Source organism: Sparus aurata, chromosome 8, assembly GCF_900880675.1.
Source record: "Sparus aurata chromosome 8, fSpaAur1.1, whole genome shotgun sequence".
NCBI classification, from domain to species: domain Eukaryota; kingdom Metazoa; phylum Chordata; class Actinopteri; order Spariformes; family Sparidae; genus Sparus; species Sparus aurata.
The window spans coordinates 32,271,436-32,292,237 of NC_044194.1; the positions used below are offsets into that span (position 1 = coordinate 32,271,436).

A 20,802-nucleotide genomic window follows, 5' to 3' on the forward strand; every position below is an offset into this window, starting at 1 on the left:
TTTTAGAAAGACAGGCCGGCACATTGCCGTCCTTACCTTGGAGCAAATGTGCCGCCTTTTCTATCCAAAAAGGGCTGGTATCAGCCCCAGGATCCTGAAGACATGTGCCAGCCAGCTGTCGCCTGTCCTCCAACACCTCTACAACCTGAGCCTGGGTCAGGAGAGAATACCAGTGCTTTGGAAGACGTCCTGCCTGGTTCCTGTGCCAAAGAAGTCGACACCATCAGACCTCATTGAGTGGCCCTCACATCTTATGTGATGAAGGTGCTGGAGAGAATGGTCTTGGCCAACCTGAGGCCACAGGCGGATGCCCTGCTAGACCCTCAGCAATTTGCTTACCAGCCCCACTTGGAAGTTGATGACGCTGTCATCTACCTGCTGCAACGAGCCCATTCGCACCTGGATGTTGGAGGAGGTACTGTGAGAATCACATTCTTTGATTTCTCTAGTGCTTTTAACACTATTTAGCCACTGCTACTGGGGGAGAAGCTGCGGGTGATTGGTGTAGATGACACAGTCAGTGCGTTTACATGACACTCAAGAAAACCGAATTACTGCGTTAGTCAGACTATGAACGGATCTTTAAGATGCATGTATACACCTTAGTCTGACTAAAATCGGACCGGATCGGATTTCTCATAGTCGAATTACACCACGTTGATTATTCGATTGATAGTCGCATTACTCCTGCATGTATACGTTTCCAGTGGATCGGATCGGATTTTGCGTTCTGCGCAGGCGCGAGATTTTTCCCCGGGGCCGTGAGCCGGAAGTAGACGGACGGCGATGGCGGTGGCGGCGGCGGCTTTCCTCCGAAATAACCGCAAGAAAGAGCGCCAGAGTGCACGTAGTTTGTGTAATTATCATGTACACCATATACGAAGTGTACAAAGATGTAGCTTCGTCTCGCTCTTCGTACGCCATCTTTCTTGAATGCCGAGGCAGCTGGTGACGTCAAGAGGTCAGCCGGAGGTGCGCCGTTAACACTCGTTGAAATGGGTACAGCGCCACCTAGCGTACCGGGGTATGACATGCTTTCGGCCAGTAATTCGATTTTCTCAGTGGCATGTATACTCGGATAACTGCAGTTGTCCGATTGAGCAGCATAGTCGACCTATGGCTGTAATCTGACTAAGCTGTGCATGTAAACGCACTGAGTGATCTCCTGGATTACTGACTACCTGACAGGCAGGCCACAGTTTGTCCATATGGGCAGTGTTCTGTCTGATGCGGTGGTTAGTGATACAGGAGCTCCACAGGGGACTGTACTGTCTCCTTTCCTGTACACCTTATACACCACTGACTTTCAGTACAACACCAGATTGTGTCAACTGCAGAAGTTTCTGACGACTCGGCTGTTGTTGGGCGTATAAGTGAGGGACAGGAGGGGGAGTACAGGGCACTGGTAGACAACTTTGTGGAGTGGACTGGACAGAATCACCTGCGGCTAAACATCAGCAAGACCAGAGAGATGGTGATAGATTTTAGCCACTGTGCATTCTGGGAAAGGATGTGGAGGCGGTGGAGGATTACAAGTACCTTGGTGTTACCATCAACCACAGACTGGACTGGAGATCTAATACTGAAGCTGTTTACAAGAAGGGGATGAGCAGACTTTACTTCATGAGGAAGCTGATATCCTCAGAGATCTTTTATCAGTCTGTGGTGGGCAGTGTACTTTCCTTTGCTGTAGTTTGTTGGGGGAGCAGCATAGGAGCCAGCAACACCAACAGACTCAACAAACTCATCATGAAGGCTGGCTCTGGATTGGCTGTAAACAGGACACTCTGAAGGCTGTGATGGAGTGGAGGACACTAGCCCTTTTTACACAGCGTCTCCGCATTATCTCCGGAGCGGTGGTTCGCCAATTTTCCGCCGATGGTGATTCACACAGAGCGAAGCATCTCTGCCTTCACATGTGTAACTCACGTAGAAAGCCGGCGCTGCTACTCCTAAAGAGGCGTGATGGTACACGTCATGTTGATGACATCGGTGTTTCCCCAGGTGTTCCCCTGTTAATCCAAACCCGCGGACAGTTTATAATCATATGGATGCTGTTATAATGTGTAGTGATATAGATCCTGACCCACCAAACATCCTGGAAAGTGACGGAGTTAGCCGTGCTCAAAAGGAGGTGTTCTCCATCCTACAGCCGATGAATTTCTCCTCCAACAAGTCTACAGAGAAACAGGGAGAACATGAGACTGGATGGTAAATTTTGATGGAAGATTTTAATTTCATAAAATGTTCTATGTTGCTGATATTTAGTCCTGTATATGATCTTTACCTCCTATATTTGCCATTGGATCACGACTAGGATCATTTTAAATAGATAGATAGATAGATAGATAGATAGATAGATAGATAGATAGATAGATAGATAGAATTACTTTAATGATCCCAGACTGGGAAATGATTTTGTTACAGCAGTAGTGGGTCAGCAAATAAAACACTTCGTACATAACATAAATAGAATCCAATATAAACAAAGTGTATATATACAGTGCACAGTGTGCTATAAACAATAAACAATAATAATATATACAACAAAACAAAATATGCAAAATATACTATAACAATAATAATATATACAATAAAACAGTAGAGAGACCAGAGTTCTCTGTCAGGCAGAGGTGATAGAGTTATTATATAAAGTGATGGATTGTGGCAGGAAAGATTTCCTGTATCTATTGCTACGACAGCGAAGCTGAAGCAGCCTTCCGGAGAAGGTGCTCCGCTGTCTGACCAGTGTGAGTTGGAGAGGGTGGAGAGGATTATCCATGATGGATAACAGATTCAAGGTGAAAACACTTTTTAAAGGGAAAAGTAATTTAGTCATGAATGATCTGGTGATTTTTAAGGTCCATCCAGGGAAGGGCATTGTACATTTTGATCCAGGGTACGACAGTTCATACTGGGAGGAAATCAACAGTGTTGCACAGTGGTGCACAGAGAAAAATCATGAGGTCTCGGTCTGGAGGGCTGACGGTCGCAGTGATTTATTTTCATCACAAACACTCAGTGAGTTAAAGTTTTTTGCGGGTGATAAACGCTGTTTTTGGAGCAGAAATGTGTGGAAGACTCAGTAGGACAGGTGGGAGGACAGACGCTTCTCCACGTACAGCTGTGGTATTTGTTTTCCTCATATAAGTTGCCAAAGACAGTTACAATTACCACGTTACTTTTGTTCGGTCCTGTAACGCTGCTTTGTGGGGCATTTCTCTGTATTTAGTTGAGGACCTGTGCAGTTATCAGACTGCACGACCGACACGCCCTCGCTCCGCGCCTCCGGATTACACTGGGACGGCTCACCAATAATGCGGCCCTGATACTACCTCCAGAGGCAGATCAGCACCGGAGCGAAATTTCCCCCCTTTCCCCATCCAAAACTTTCACACAGAGGAGGGTGCGGAGAATTGGCACAGGATCCCCGCATGCAAACGGCAGTGTGAAAGAGGCTACTGAAAAAAACTGTTATCCATCATGGATAATCCTCTCCACCCTCTCCAACTCACACTGGTCAGACAGCGGAGCACCTTCTCCAAAAGGCTGCTCCAGCTTCGCTGTCATAACAACAGATACAGGAAATCTTTTCTGCCACAAGCCATCACTTTATATAATAACTTTCTCACCTCTGCCTGACAGAGAGAACTCTGATCTCTTTACTGTTTTGTTGTATATATTATTATTGTTTATTGTTTATAGTATATTTTGCACTGTATATATTTTTTGCAGACCCACTGCTGCTGTGACAAAATAATTTCCCAGTCTGGGATCAATAAAGTAATTCTATTCTATTCTATTCTATTCTATTACTGTTAGGACAGGGCCAAGGCCTAGAATGCTTTCTGTTAGTGCTCTTCCAAAAGCAAAAGCAAAAGGGGGGCCATGCCTAGACCTTTGTTCTGCCCTCTGTTGAGTGCATGTAAATCTGTTCTTCAGAATTTTGAGTATAACAGTACCACTTCCTGTTTATTCAACAGTGGTATTGTTAAAGCTCAGAGTAAACAAAACATGGTGGAACAGTATGACTGCCTCTCCTGCTGCAATTTACCTTCCCACATTGTTGCCCTGGACACTGTTTGTCCTTAAGCACTTTTTGAAAGCAGAAGATAGATGGCCAAGAATCCTTCTTGGGAGCAGGAAGGGCCAAACATATGAAGAGAAAAAGTGGATTCAGGCAAGCGCCCAAATCACAATCATTCGGGACCTAATGGCCTAGAGAGGGCATTCAAACAGACTCACAGTGGAGCTCAAAGACAGCCACCAATAAAATTTAGGCCATCTGCATTCCCAAAGCTATAAGGCATCTCCTGTGTAAAAAAAAAAAGGAAATGCTAAAACACACCTATTACAGTACAGGAGCACTAATCAAACCAAACCTCAAATTAAAAGTTTGCCTTCAAACTCTTTTTTTCCCCTTACCTTCAGGTTTAAAAGAAAAAAAAAAAAAAAAAAAAACCAAGTAGAGTGGAATCCAAATGACACAGTAGTTTTCAGCTAGCCCATGACCAAGATGTCAAAAGTTATCCTGCCCATGAGGCATTTCCCTATCCTCCACCACAACAAAGTCATTAGTGATAGACACCAGGGATGTGCGCATGATTATAGAGAGGCAGGGGCTCAAAGTCAGAAAAGGGCAGTACGTGAAAAAGATTTTTCGGGCCTTAATAACACAGTATGTAGATTAATTGATGTAAAATTAATAAACAAAGTACTTATAGAAAGCTAACTTCTTAGCTGTGTATCCTTTGTAGCTGTGAGTGATATGCAATTGCCATTTCTTTCGTGTCAACAAGTTATTGTCAACAATAGTTTATTCACATTATCATAATACTGAGGTTTAGAGGACATGCAATTCAGCTGCAATATTTAAAAAGCAATAAAACACTGGTTTATTATTAGGCTATTTATTGGAGGGCAAGTGCAAACTACAAATACAGGCTACACATCTAAAAATGGGACAAAACCAAGAAATGACAACTGTAACTGTTAGTAGGAACAGCAATTTTTACAATAGCAAAGTCACAGTGAACTAAGTATCTGGAAGAAGCTGAAAATTTGTGGCAAGATAAACAGCCGACGACACAGACAGCTGTCACATTATTATTAACTCTCATTAACAAGCAGTTAGCTTAACAGGCACAGATGGACACTCCTCGGAAATATGACTCATATTTAAGCACGTTGAATAAGTGGAAGGCGACTTGTTAGCCCCCACAAGGAAGTTATGTTAATGGATTTATAACTCACAAAGGTTCAAGTCGCTCCACTGTCACGTCACATCTACGTGTGTGGTGGAGTTCTGATGTATGGAGGACCAAACCTGACATAAGTATAAATAAATAAATAAATAAATAAATGCAGAAATGCAGAAATAAATACATAAATAAATAAATAAATGCTGAAATAAATGTATAAATAAATAAATAAAAGTATAAATAAAAGAATAAATGCTTTTTATTTATTTATACATTTCTGTTCACCTACATTTATTTATTTCTGTATTTCTGTTCACCTACATTTATTTATTTCTGTATTTCTGTATTTTTGTTCACCTACATATATTTATTTCTGTATTTCTGTGTCCATATGTAAATGAGGAGGTAGGAGGTCCTAACCTCAGTCAAGAGCATGATTGGTCAAATCGGAGAGCCAGACAAAAGCAAACGATTCCTGATCTCAAGCCTCCCTCTCTGTAACGTTGTAAACAGCTCCAGTTAGCTTAATGGCCTCGACCAGTGTGACAGGTTAACTGGCGTTCATTTTAACTTGCGAGGGTCCCAGATGTGCTGGTGGTGTGGTTTGAGAATCCTGTCTGGAGAGCCATGTCTGCTAACCAGGAAAAACATTCTGCTCATCGCTCCAAGTCATGTATACGTGTATTCGTTTTGACGTGGCTTGAACACTTCTATCCACACGGAGCCGGGGCTGCGACTTGCAAACCACTGCTAGACGAGCGCTACAGAGCACAAATCGTCCAAAAGTGCATGTTGTCGGTCTCATATCTTTGTCTTGAATCTCTGTACTCTTAAACAACTCATGTGTGGAACAGTATCAAGCATTTGTTCACGCCGAGCGGCTCGAGAGCGGCGTGGACACCGCTGTTAGCAGTTAGCTTTTAGCTGCTCGCTGTAGCGCTAAGAGCGTAGCGTCCAGGTTAACAGTTGACACATGTTACCACCGAGAGTGAGATACATGTCTGGGCTTTCCTATGAACCATTGTCGCTACTGGTGTTTGTATCACAGGTTGATCTGGACGTCTCATGATTTGCCACAGCTGATTGACCTCGCGCTGAGCTCGGGCTGGATGTCAACGTACTCTGCAGACTGTTTGACCAGCAGGCTGTATGACAGTGTACAGTTTTCACACTGAATTAGCTTCAGCTTAATAACGATGTATGCGGCTCGGAACGATGGCTTTAAGCGACCATTTGAACAGTGCGGAATGAAAAATACCCGATGGTAACTGGTGTCACAAGGTAGCCTGGACGCTGCGCTACAGCGAGCAGCTAACAGCTAACATAAGGGCTAAAAGGGGTCTCCACTCCGCTCTCGAGCCGCTCGGCGCGAACAAATGCCTCAGCCTGTTCCACCCATGAGTTATTTGAGAGTACAGACATTCACGACAAAGATATGAGACCGACAACATGCACTTTTGGACGATTTGTGCTCTGTAGCACTCGTCTAGATATACATATACATGACTTGGAGCGATGAGCAGAATGTTTTTCCTGGTTAGCGGACATGGCTGAGGACCCCTCTCTCTCCAGACGGGATTCTCAAACCACACCACCAGCACACCTGGGACCCTCGCAAGTTAAAATGAACGCCAGTCAAATTCATAACTAAACCAGAGCTACATGAACAAATGTCAACAACTGCAGCTAACAGTTAGCTGAGCGGGCTTGCTGGTAGCCAGCAACATTCCTGTACAGTGTACAGGACTCAGCGCTGCTAGTAAGGCAGAAGTAGTAGACCCTCATCGAGCACACTCCTGTAACCAATCATGCTCTTGACTGAGGTTAGGACCTCCTACCTCCTAATTTACATATGGACACAGAAATACAGAAATAAATATATGTAGGTGAACAGAAATACAGAAATACAGAAATAAATAAATGTAGGTGAACAGAAATACAGAAATAAATAAATGTAGGTGAACAAAAATGTATAAATAAATAAAAAGCATTTATTCTTTTATTTATACTTTTATTTATTTATTTATACATTTATTTCAGCATTTATTTATTTATTCATTTATTTATGCATGTATTTATTTATGCATTTATTTATTTATACATTTATTTCAGCATTTATTTATTTATTTATGTATTTATTTATGCATTCATGCATTTATTTATGTATTTATTTATGCATTTCTGCATTTATTTATTTATTTATTTATTTATACTTATGTCAGGTTTGGTCCTCCATACTGATGAGGCAGCGGCTTCTCTCTCTCTCTCTCTCTCTCTCTTTCTCTCTCTCTCTCTCTCTCTCTCTCTCGCTCGCTCTGTCTTCAAAATAAGAGCTTTACATTGCACCCCATTGGAGTTTAGAACTGGATTCTTAGCGGGTGGCTTTTCATTTGAAAGTAGCGACCGTTCGTAGAGAGAGAGAGAGAGCAGAGCCGCAGCAGACAGAGAAGCGGCTTTAGGCTCAACACACTCACAACACCGTATTACGTACGAAATGCGTATGGTAGATAACAGTGGCGTTTTTATACCACCTTTTTTTGACATCCCTTTGCACAACAGGATTTTATTTATTCATTTAAAAAACACACAAAAATTGCACTTTTTAATAGGAGGGAAAAAGGGCAGGGGCTGATAGACACCTCACTAAAACCCACTGGTAGGACCACTCCACCAGTTCAACCCTGTGCAGAAGAGGTGAGGCAATACCATATTGACCCGAACATAGCATGACCCTGATTATAAGAGACCCCTCTTTTCAAGACTAATCTTCAGAAAAAGACTCTGATATCCAAAATTCGTTTCACAAAAACAAACTCATATACCCTCATGTCAATCTCTTGGAAGCAGCCACCTAGAGAACCACGATAAGCTTTTCTCTTACTGTTAGCGTTTTCAGACGGAATTTTTGGACCCGCCATCTTCGAACATTACACTCCGTAACTCCATATTTCTTGGCTGGCTGACAGTTGTTTGGCGCCTCCGCTGTATTGAGCACCATTATCTTAAAATTAGCATCATAGCTCCGCCTCAGATGTCTGTTAACTTGCCCCACTTTTGATCCACTCCGTAAAATCACTGCGTCTCTCCATGTTTCATCTCCTGTCACTTCTTCTCTGCTGTTATTGACAGATAACCCCAGCCATGGTGTCAGTGACGTGTCTACAATAAGCTGGCGCCCTCTGTCGTTGCGGTCGTGTAGCGACCCAGACAACTATCAGCATGTGTCAACGGTTAGACACATGACATAATTTTCATCAGAAAAAACCTCGTTCTATATTCGGGTCAACATGGTACGTAACTATACTGCTGATTTTTTTAGCTGCCAATAACGCAGTCCCAAATATTAAACGCTGGGTGCATAAGAAAGCCAAACCTGTACCTGTTGGACCCTAGAACAGAAAACATAAGACAAGCTGGATTCACAAATAAAAAAGAAATCAAGAAACACCATAGTCATACCACCCTTTTGCTACTCTCCACAGGACAAGAAAGAAAGGGAGTAATGGAACCTCTCTCGGATCTAATCAATGCTCACAAAGCACAAGCTCACAAGCATGAGATGAAATGCGACACAATTTTGTTTGCAACATCCTCACGTTTTGAGCCACATATTGTGAAGTAGCACAGCAGCATAATCTAAAACAGACAATACCTAGAAATGGGGAAATAGCCACCTGGGAAGTAAACAAACCCCAACCTTAGGATGAATAAACATGTTGGACAAGGAGTAACCATGCTTCTCTGATCTGATGGCCAACTTCACACAAAGTGCTCACCATCACTCTCCATGAGAAAAGGGATTCATATTTCCCCTTCTTGAGAAAAGCCTTTGACTCCCTAAATCTACAGTTCAAATGAATTAGGACTGCACCTTATTCAAAGAAACTGTTGGTTTCCAACATTGGTCAACAACTATGTTTTAATGCTACCAGCACTAACCATAAACAAGGGTTGTTACAACAACATTAAGGCCCTTGCTTTAAGGTCTTTGATTGTGGAGTTTAAGTGTTCACCCCTTGTCTTCCCAAGGTGCTAAGGCTTGCAATTGTTTGTTTGTTTTTGTTTTATTTTATTTACATTTTTATTAAAGGGATATTCCGGTGTAAGTTTAATTCATGTTCTAACACACCGTGACACCAAGTAGGACCCCCCCCTCAAGAATTAAAGTTTGCAGAGCGTTAGCTCACATAGCTTTAGCATCCTCAGAAACGATCGCACGACAACAATACACTGCAGTAAATGGATCCAACTATAAACCACCACCAAAAAGTCACAAATAATGCTCAGAACAGCACCAAACTTCAGCAGCACAACAAATAGGGTCTCAGCACATCTAACCTCTGCTAACTTAGCTGGATTTCTATTGTGAAGCTCAAAACAGATTTCAACTCTTTTCCATCGATAGTCCCGACGCGACGATTACCGAGTGCGGTTAGAAATGCTCAATTCCGTTATTTTCCCTGTCTGCTCTCGATAATAACTGTTACAAACTGGCAGGTAAGAAACATATGAACTTTAATTGCTTTTCCATGGAGTCATAATCATACATTTTCATCCATGAGCCGCAGAACTCTACTGCACTCGGTAATTGACTCATCAGGACTTCCCGTTAACAGGAAGCTGCTGCAGAAGAGTGGTAAATTTTGTCTGCTTTTCAGTACAAATCCAGCTAAGCTATTGGAGTTTTAATGCCCCAGACTATGTGCTGAGACCCTATTTGTACTGTTGCTGAAGTTTGGTGCTGTTCTGAGCATTATTTCTGGCTTTTTGGTGGCGGTTTATATTTGGATCCATTTACTGCAGTGTATTGTTGTCGTGCAGTCGTTTCTAAGGTTGATAAAACTCCGTGAATTAGGGGTCTGCTAACTTGATCTCTCGAGAGGGAGTCTAACACAGATTCACGGTGTGTTGGACCATGGATTAAACTTACACCGGAACATACCTTTAAAGATTTTCCAAAACTAGATATGTGTCCCCCCCACTAGGCTCATTACTCATCATGACTGGAAGGATATGAAAGTCAGTTTATGTGAAAACTAGGGCCTTTCAAACGATTAAATTATTTAATCTCAATTAATTACATTATTGTCTGTAGATAACTCACAATTAATGGCAAATTAGTCCCACATTTTTTTCTGCTCTAAATGTACCTTAAATGGATATTTTACAATATTTTAATACTCTTATCAACATGGAAGACAACTATTCCAGCTTTATGCAAATGTCTGTTTATGATTATTGCAACAATCCAAAACAATGACATGTACTGTCCAGAATATTCTCCAGAATAACCTTAAAGGTACTGTGTGCTAAAAAAAAAACAAATGCTGAATGCATATTATGGAAAACTCAAGCCCAACAAACAACACCAGAGTGGCATATTGACTTGATTAAACATTATATTAACACAATGTAGTGTCTAACTGTACACTTATAAAGGTTAACTACAAAATGTTAATCAGCCTGCAAGCTGTAGCCACACATTTAGATGTCACAGTTGACAAGTTTGTCTCATGTAGCAATGTTCAGGTGTCTCCATTGCAATATTACAATTGAACTACTGTTTGGATTTATTGATAAAATTCACCCAATATGCCTGGCCACCTTACAAAAGCAAAGATAATGCATCACTTGCATTCAACGCTACATGTATACTTGCACAGGTTAAACAAGCAACGGATAGACCTTTACGCCATTTTCCAAACAATGTTGTCAACTGACTTAATAACAGATCAATCTGGTAAGTATGTGATCATACTGTGCTTGAAGCCTACTTGAAATTTACCCTGCCCTCAGCATGCTCTGAGGGTTGCTGTCATCAGCAGTAGATCTCAAAACCCAGTCTTATCATGCATCTGTTCAATGGATTGGACACAATATTAGATTACAGCTTATCAGAACATACAAGCTTTACAGTATTTGTAACTGTATTGTGTCAATACAAGCAGGAAGCTTCTTGGTTTCGGTGCACAAATAATCCTTGGTGACTGCACATACTAATCAGTCCTTTCATCCGAGTTCTTTGTTTTTTCATCCAACAACTTTGACTGCTTGGACCACGGCATTCCAGTGTCTCATCTCCCATGTGTGATCTTGTAATCAGCCGGTGGCTAATCAGTCATGTAGTGTGCAAACCACAACAACTGCAAGACTCTAGATCTCAGAACATAAAGTCTTGCAGTGTGGCCAAGGCATCTTTTATCTTAGTGTGTGCAAGGCCAGATTAGCCATAGACTGGATTGGGCAAGTGCCCAGGGGCACCAACCATTGCCATGCCAATAAAATGAATTTGAATAAAATTAAATAAATAAACCTTTAGATTCTTGCCTATAGAATGATAAATGTTGTGTTTACAAATTTTTACAGATTTCTTCAAATTTGTATTGCCAGTGTGAATTTAAATTCAAATGTCAGGCGATGTTTTCCTCACGGAAATTATTTTTTTCAAGCTAACTATCTCCCTCTGGTTTTCGTAAAATGTATTACATTTGTTGGTTTATTACATTAAATGCTGCAAATTTTTGTTACTTTTGTGGTTCGTTATGTTTGAGGACATTATTACATAGGTGTTTGGGGGTGGGGGGGCACTTGAGGTATAGTGCCCAGGGGTACCAAATGGGGTTAATACGGGCCTGTGAGACAGATAATTAGTGGTTCAAGTGAGGAGCGATGCCTGAAACAGATGTTGGGTCAGATTGGGATTTTATGGTTGACTGATTTGACTGAGTTCATAAGTGATTACATACAAGCAAATGCACAGACTAACAAAGGAATATGGCTGCTAATTTCCCCAGCAGGGATTATGTCATCTGAGTTTTACAGGCTGAAAATACACATAAAAATTCAGAAGACAATGATGAAAGAAAAAAACACTGCTGGACCTCTATCACACATTACAGCCACACCCAAGGTATAGGACTGCTTTTGGTGTGGCATATAACGTGCTCCATACAATGAGGTTCACAAGGTTAATTGTCTTCCACAATTCAGTGAGTTAGTTCATGAATGTTTCCCGTATGACAGCCCTCATTGCAGCAGTAAGGCATGGTGATTTCCATACCTGTTGTCGCAGAGGTAAAGTCCCTCCAATTCCATAGGCTACCATGAGAACTTAGTTCATAAAACATATGTACACTAAGTGATAACAGATCATTTTTTGATCCATTTTATTTATTTATTTTTATTTTATTTCATAGTTTCAGTTTGTCATAAAATTGTTGAAATATAAGACTGAAAACATAATTATAAAGACTACACACCAAACAAACTCATAAGTGATGTCATTTAACACTCACCTGAACTCATAACTAAAACCTAGTAGAGTTGGTCCTGTATGTAAGCAGCTCACAGCTGTCCTTTAGCTTAACTGCAGCTTTTTTTTTGCAGAGGTGTCAGGTTAGTGTTGGGGGTGTGTACTGTAGTGGTTCTACCCAAAACTCAAAGGTTTTTCACTAAGAATTAAATGAGATCCAACCCTCTATCCATCCATTTTCTCCCGCTTGACCATGGTCGGAGCAGGATAGAAGGGTATACCAGACATCTGTCTCCCAAGGAACTCTCTCCAGTTCTTCCTCGGGGGTCCTGAGGTAATCCCAGGCCAGATGAGATCTGCTGCATAATTCCTCCAGGGGGTTCTGGGTCTGCCACAGGGTCAACTCCCAGTTGGTCATGCCGGTTAACCTCCAAGGGGAGGCACTCAGGAGGCATCCTCACAAGATGCCCAAACCACCTCAGCTGGCTCCTTTCAACGCGACGGAGCAGCGGCTCTACCCTCATCATTGCATCTTCACCAAAAGACACACACACACACACAGACACTCACACACTAATGTGCTTGGTTATAAATGTTGCAGGTGCAGCTTGCTCCAACATGAATATTAGATGAAGCTTCTCCTTCAGGCTAGCAGCTAGCTGCTGTTCAACCATTGCTGTCTAGAGTCTGCTCTCACATCAGTCTCTGGAGCTGAGGTTTACAAAATAATTGGAAATAGGTCATATAATTCACTAACGTGTATGCTTGGTCATTTAGGTCAGGTTTATCTCAGCTTCCTTCGATCTAGTGGGTGCTACTACATGTCCTGGATCTGTTAGTAGATGTCTAGAACAGGGAAATACGTCATCATAGATTTCAGTCAAAACTGTAATTTTTACATATTTTGTTCTGGAAAAATACATTGCTCCCCTGTTAAATACTCTTGCACTGTGTTATAGGAGAAATATGCAGTAATTTACACAACATACATTTTTTGTAAAAAAATACAATTTGTCACTGTTAAAGGGATATTCCGGTGTAAGTTTAATCCATGGTCTAACACACCGTGAAACTGTGTTAGACTCCCTCTCGAGAGATAAAGTTTGCAGATAGCTAGCTAACGTAGTTTTAGCATCCTCAAAAACGACCACACAACAACATTACATTGCAGTAAATGGGTTCAAATATAAAACCACCATCAAAAAGCCACAAATAATGCTCAGAACAGCACCAAACTTCAGCAATATTAGAAATAGGGTCCCAGCACATATTCGAGGCATCAAACATTTGATATCATTGCCCGATTTGTCGAAATAGATCAACAAATCTCACCACCCGAGAAGCCTTTCTTGTTGTGGGGAAGCCCTGTGAGTCGATTACCGAGTGCAGTAGAGTTCCGCAGCTCAATGATGATCATTACTGCGGGACTCTACTGCACTCGGTACTGGACCCAGTTGACAGAGGTCTGGTGTCTGTGTTATATGATAATATCCAGAGGGTTGCTGTCATATCAATTTATCACCTGTACCAATTACAGTGGTACATTCTTCGTCAATATTTTCGACATATGTTGCTGCAGTTTAAGGTTCTGCACAGGCATCTGCAAGTAAGCTAGTCAAAATTTACACAGTTTTAGACCCGATTTGCATCAGATGCAGGCAGGAACCAGTTAGCCTCAGCCACATGTTTTGGTTAAGCTTGATACGGACAGTGTTGGGAAAGTTCACTTTCTACATGAACTTCAAAGTTCAGTTCACAAACTTTAAAATGAATTAGTTCAGTTCATAGTTCATAATTCAAAATTTTGAACTAAGTTCACTGTTCCAAAAATGAACTAGTTCATAGTTCTTTTTTTTTCAACATTTTTTTTCAACATTTCAACAGACAGCTATTATTTTATCAGTTTTAACACTGAAGCTGCAGCTCTCCCACAATATTCTGCAAAACCAGGTTGTCCAGCTGCAGCTGGGAGATGAAGACAGCGGAGCCGCTACTGTACGCCGTTAATGTGATGTGGGTGGTAGAGGATCTGTTTTGGCTCGCTGTTGCCGTGTCCTTTGATTTTTTATTCACTTGCACATACCTTGAAAGGCTCGCCGGGTGCTTAGGTTATATGTGCCATTTCAGGTTTGTGGTAAAGGATAGAGTACAAATTAAAAATTAAAAATAAAATAATAAATAAATAATTTAAAAAAAGATGAAGAAAGGGAAAAATTAAATAATAAATAAATAAATAGACAGTTCAGACAGTGGCTTCAGGGAAAAACTTTTCATTATGACTCAGTAAGGTATTACTTTTTTTGTTATTTAACAAATTCAGAGATTTAAGCAAAGAGCTCAGTTCCAGGAGAAAAAGAGCAAATTAAGGTAGTGATTTTGCAAATTTTTGTTTGTGAATAAAACATTTCGCATAGGACAACAAAGTTCATCATGTGAGCATTATCTTCTGGGTTAACATAGCAAATAACATGTTTAAGGGTAAGAGAATGGACAGAGTTAGCAGCATCAAAAAAATGAGATCCGACAACATCACTCCAAAACTTTTTAGATATATCACAATAAAAAAACAGATGTGAAGCATTCATTTGTTTTTGCCTCCATGCTTCACATGTTGATGACGCATGCACGGTGCGACTCCGTGGTGGCTGGTGTTGCCAGTGTTGTGTCCGTTCAGGACGAATTAATCTGTGTTCGTTTGGTAATGCCTCACTGCATGTTTGGTATGCAGCTGTTTCTGTCTGAAATAGTTAAGTTTCGTTTTGATCGAAAGTAAAGCGAGTTGCACAAACGCCAGAATAAATGCGTTCACAATAACGTTCATCAGGCATAAATACAGTAACTTCAGTTCACGTTTGCCCAAAATATGAACGCATTCATGAACAATCGTTCATTGAACGCGTTCAGGCACAACACTGGATAAAGACTCTATTTTGGAGAGGTATATTTGGTACATTTTCATGTATGTGTAATAAAGCTATCAGTCCTAACCCATTGACTGCATTATTTGGGGTCGTCCCTCTGGAGACACCAATAACAAGGCACCAGGCTGAGGCCGTAGCATTCTCCACCCTACTGGCTCGACGTCTGAAACTCATTAGTTGGAAGAAGGTCACGCCAAGGTCATAGGCATTGGGTGGAGGAGGTGATGTCCAATCTCAAACTTGAACAACTTAAATACAATGCCCGGGCCACTACCCATAGAAATCATAAAGTTTGGCAACTGTTTCTGTCCTATTTTATGGATCAACTTCCTAACCACAATATACTGTAGTGTAGCCAAAGTTTAACCCCAAATACGATTATTTGAATAATAATAATAATAATAATAATAATAATGTATATTATATGGCAAGACAGCGTTTTTTTTTAATAGTAGAAATGTATATTTATACGGTAAATTTTGGACTGAAACTCTGACATTACCCATAAAATCAGTGGCACTAATATCTTATTACCATAATAGTAGACAAAGTTTTACCGTATTTATAACGGTAAAATTCTGGCAAGCACAGCTGCCAGTTTTTACTGTAAAATTAACAGGGGTTTTTTTGTTGTTTTTTTTTTACAGTGTGGTCAGCCCAAGGAGTCTTCATCTTCAAATCCTTTTTGCCCACACCACAGAGGTCTGATTCAACTCTGAGATTATTTGTAGCTAGTGCATTGATCCTTTTGTCCATCACACCATCCTCAACTTTGACCTTGAAATCGGAGGTGAAGTGATACAATCTGAACACTGAAATTGTCTGCATATTAGGAATGCCAAACAACTGTCTCACTTTGTTAGACCTTAACTGTTCCTTGATTCTGCCAATAATGATATCAAGACTAAACAGACTGTGCGACCTGAGTCTATTTTCAATGATCCTTTGTCTTTTGTAGATATAAAAATATTCAGTTTTGAATAAAATTTTCAGCTTGAAAAGTATTTTCTACGTTTTTTACGTTTGTTTTTAAATTCAAAATCTATGAATGGGTGAGTGCATTGGACACAAGACGTGTCCCGCAATTGTCTCAAGTAAGTGGTAGTGTGGGATCATGCTAGTTGTAGTCCTAATAGTTACACAAGTTGGATAAGTGGACGGCGGTGGTAAGTCTATTGTATCATTTCTTGTTGCTGTGTGTGTGTGTGTGTGTGTGTGTGTGTGTGAATGGTATAGCCTATGTTGCCGCTTGTGTCATCACATACTAATTTTGTTGCTTTCTGCATCACAGAGAGTAGTGACCATCACACATTTAGGGCTCTATCTTGCGCTAAGCGTAATTGACTTTGTACACTGGCGCTTGTATAATTCCTATTTTACATTCGACGCACATTGGAATTTTCCCTTCGCAGACGCACGTCCTTAAATTAGGGAATGAATTTGCGCTCCCGGGGGCGGTTCAGCAGAAAGAGGAGGCGTGTTCCGGCGCAAACGTTCACTGGTGCTATTTTGCTGTTTCAGAAAACAATTCCGCAACAGACCAGGAAAAACCTAGTCTAAAGTTAGTGGCGCTTATTCAGATGCTATTTTAAGGGCGCATGCTTGGCCATAATGTAGCGTGTGCTCAACGTGCATACACTTTGCTTCTCTCATCTACAGGGAAGCAGTTCCCATTTTTGAAAACCATACAAAAAAAAAGTTGAAAAGATTTAAACAGAAGAACTAATTCTTTTTCCCTCTGATATGCGACGCGCCCGCCATAGCCGTGAGGGTCCGGAAGTGGCAATGTGCGATGTGCTCCTAGTGGAGCGGGTGGCTGGAGATGGAGTTGGGGGAGGAGGGGGAAGGGGCACAACAGGAGCAGGTGGTGCGTTTGGAGACTTGAGGCGATGCGCCTGAGAGGCCGCAGCAACATCGCCACCCGGTCAAGACGGGCATTAATACCTTGCCGCATCCCGGACAGTGCGGTCCGGTCTGACAATGCTGCCACGGCGTGTAGTGGGTCTGGATCCTCTGCACCTTGGTGTTTGCGCTGCTCCCTCCTCAGCTGGCCGTTGCGCACTGCTCGGCCCGTGCGCACTGCTCCCGAGGCCCGGTGCGATGTCCTGGGTATGCCAGCCGTAGAAACAATTGTGGCAATTTCCTCCCACGCCCGTTTAACCAAAGCTAATTTGGATGGGTTTCTCCCATCCCCATTCAACGCCACTTCTCGGTCTTTTAGGGCCCTTACGAGAACGTCGGTCTCCACGGCTGTGAACCGCTCCTGGCGTGCGCCTGGCAGATTCGCCATTATAATAGCAATCCGCCATGGAACAAGCGCGCCTGCTATTAAAGGGAAAGTGAGATGACGCTCTGATTGGTTTATTGCACGTTACGCCCAAACCATACCTATGAGTAATGTAGCTACTTCAGATCAACCCATTTTAGATTTGCGTAGGGCGCAAGAGTCATTTATCCCGCCGGCATAATAGCAACAGCGCCTGAGATCCGCCCACAAAGCTACTTGCGTTTTGCGTTTGATACTTGCGTTTCAGATCGTTAAGATAGAGCCCTTAAAGTGCATCCTGCATGCTACTTGTGGTTCCCAGAGTCTCCAAAAGTCTGACATGGTTTGAATGACTGGGTGGGGGTTAGGTCCTGCTTTTTATGTTTTTATTGATATTTTTCATTATCAGTTCGACAGATATCGTGATGTATTGTACAGTAGATGATAAAACATCTCTTGGCCATGTTCATTGCTGTTAAATCAATGAAGTGTTCGACCAAAGCTGTAAGATAGCAGAAAGGATGTCATGGCAGACTTCACATATCAAGCTTCTTTACTGGGATGTCTCCAGAGAGCAAGCAAAGTACATGCACACCCCCAGACAGAACACCTCTGGTTGAAGTCCCAAAAAAACCTAGGGTAACCTTAAGTTTAAAATATTTTATCAAGGATTTGTATTTTCAAAGTCACCTGTATTCTCAAGTACACTTGAACTGTTTCCTAAAATGACCAAGATACTTTATTCAGAATGGATGGCTATATTAAGTCAGGAGGACATTATTGCTCTATAACAAAATAATGCAACACTTCGGAGCAATTCTTCGACAGGTTCAGTCCATGTCAGTGATGGTGCAGTGGTGGTGTGATGATCTTTAGCTCATTTAACTCAAGATCTTCTTTGCTTGGTACATTTTCATGTATCACGCTGCGACTGTGCCTCTCTCGCTGACATGAGCATGCTGTCGGAGGCAACAGCTAGAGGCACTACAGCCAACACATGGCTCCAGCCTCCATAGATGAATTCTATCATAGGAATTGTGTTGACGAGTCCTGCCTATACTTCTGCTGCTGAGGTTCAGAGTGGTTATATATTATTTAAGAAGTGATCTGTGACATACACACACACACACACACACACACACACACACACACACACAGAGACTGATGTAGACTGATGGCCATTTTATACGCCAAAGGTTGTAATGATTGGCAGAATTTTGTTTCAGTCCTTTGTAAAAGAGATTAAAAATTATCACAGTGAAACAAGTCATTTTGCAGGGTCTGTGATGCTAAAAAAAATGTGTCCACCATTTTACAGCCGCTTCTTTCACCATGTTAGCTTATGGGAAAAAGTATGTTTGGGCTGCATCACTTGACACTGTAGTTACACGGTTTGACCACTACGAAAATTGGCTTCAGAACCAATTCCTGGGAGCTTGATTGAGCCAAGCAGAAGGTCAGACACATGAATGACAAAAAGTATCCTGTCAATTTTAAAAATAAAACAGCCTGTGCTGACTCAGGATCTTGTTTCACTTTACTTCATCAGCATTAACTAGAAATTCTACTCATGTCTTGTTACACAAAAAAATGGTACACAAAAAAATCAAAGAAAACTATCTAAAATAAAAACATAATCTGAGCAAGTCCAAGATATCAGCCCGGCACAGCCCGGTTGACTATGAAGCTGCGTGGAGGATGGAACAAAATTGCATTACACATGCAAAGTCTGCTCGTGAACTGACAGATGGCAGAGATGGCCCTCTCTTAAAGGGAGTGGAAAAGGTCATTATACTTTAACAGAAAAGCTACACCTCTTATTTGGCAGGCAGTCTGTTTTCACAATGATACTGATTTTGGTATGAAACTGATATGATAAACTGTGTAAGCAGAAAGATAAAAACAGACCTGCTAGATGCGAGGAGAGGAATCTAGAGAGAATGCAACATCCCAGTCATTTAGAAAAGATTAATAATTCATCACATTCCTATCTAGCACAGGAAGAGACCTTACACACACACACACACACACACACACACACACACACACATACACACACACCTTAGGTACAGTGCTGTCTGCTGTTTCAAATTGGAGAAGAAGCAAGCTGCGCTCTGGTACAGCAGCTTCATCAAATCTGAGCGATCGGCTGATTTAAAAAGCTCATGCCAGTGTTCTTTCTATGTTGACCACAATTCTCTATTTCATATAGAAATATATAAAGGTTTGTACTGCGTTAAATAGAACGATATATTACTTTCACCAAAGAAAATGCAGACATGCATATTCAAGGTGTCCCAATTTTTGTTGGGATACAGGAGTAGGGTGAAGTGTTCGATAAACATGGCCGTCCAAACAGGTTTTCAGAGGCACATTTGAAACTGAGCGGAACATGAAAGTAAAGTTTATCCATTTAACAGATGTCAACATATTTCAAGCTCAACCAGCAATATCAACCTACTGGTGGCACAAAAGGAGAAGTCAGAGGATTGCCAAAGTTACTGGGATACACATCATGTGGGGTTCATGACTGTTTGTGGCAGAATTTGTGCCAGTTCATCTAGAGGACGTGAAGATATTCCATTCTTGACCAAAATGGTTAACCAATTGCTGACGAACATTGCAAACCTTACAGACCAATATGGGGTTGCTTTGGAAGATGAGAAAATCTCTGCAACATTTTGAATATTTTCCTTTTACATATCAGAATAATCAACACTTTCTCCAAGGGTTCTTGGGTTGTGTCTATATCACTGACAGATGTAGCCTTTGATGACTACACAAGAGGCTGCACTACTGCTTAGAAGGGACAACAATAAAGACCCAAAGACCAAAGTAAAGCTTGTTCTTTTGCCAACAGCCAATTCACCACAATAAAGTGGAGTTAGCTAATGTGTCTGTAAACCACTGATATGATCACATCTGTACCTGTCATAGGCTACGTACTATATTGACATTTCTACAAAGAAATTCTATATCATAACATAAGTTATGTCTGTTACATTAGTTACAGAACATTGTGATTTAACCCAGTCTACGTTTTTGCGAAGACATAGATTGCAAACATTTAATTTGGCCACTGCAAACTCTTAATTTTTTGATGTAGGCTAAACTCCATGTTATGCAGCAGAAGAATCAATAGCAACAAACAATAATCCTTAA

The 20,802-nt window shown here is 41.4% G+C and overlaps 1 protein-coding gene across 5 annotated transcripts in view; it reads right to left on the minus strand.

The window, feature by feature from the left end:
* The window catches only part of LOC115586349 (synaptic vesicle glycoprotein 2B-like), a 104,031-nt gene that overhangs the window by 82,458 nt on the left and 771 nt on the right, over positions 1 to 20,802 (minus strand). The window contains exon 2 of one of the 5 annotated variants that reach the window (XM_030425313.1): positions 2,091 to 2,177. The exons of 3 other annotated variants lie outside the window; for them this stretch is intronic. The gene's annotated coding sequence lies outside the window, so the exon portion shown is untranslated. Of the gene's footprint in view, positions 1 to 2,090; positions 2,178 to 19,548; positions 19,572 to 20,802 lie in introns of all 5 variants that reach the window. One more of the 5 variants, XM_030425314.1, reaches the window with a different exon arrangement.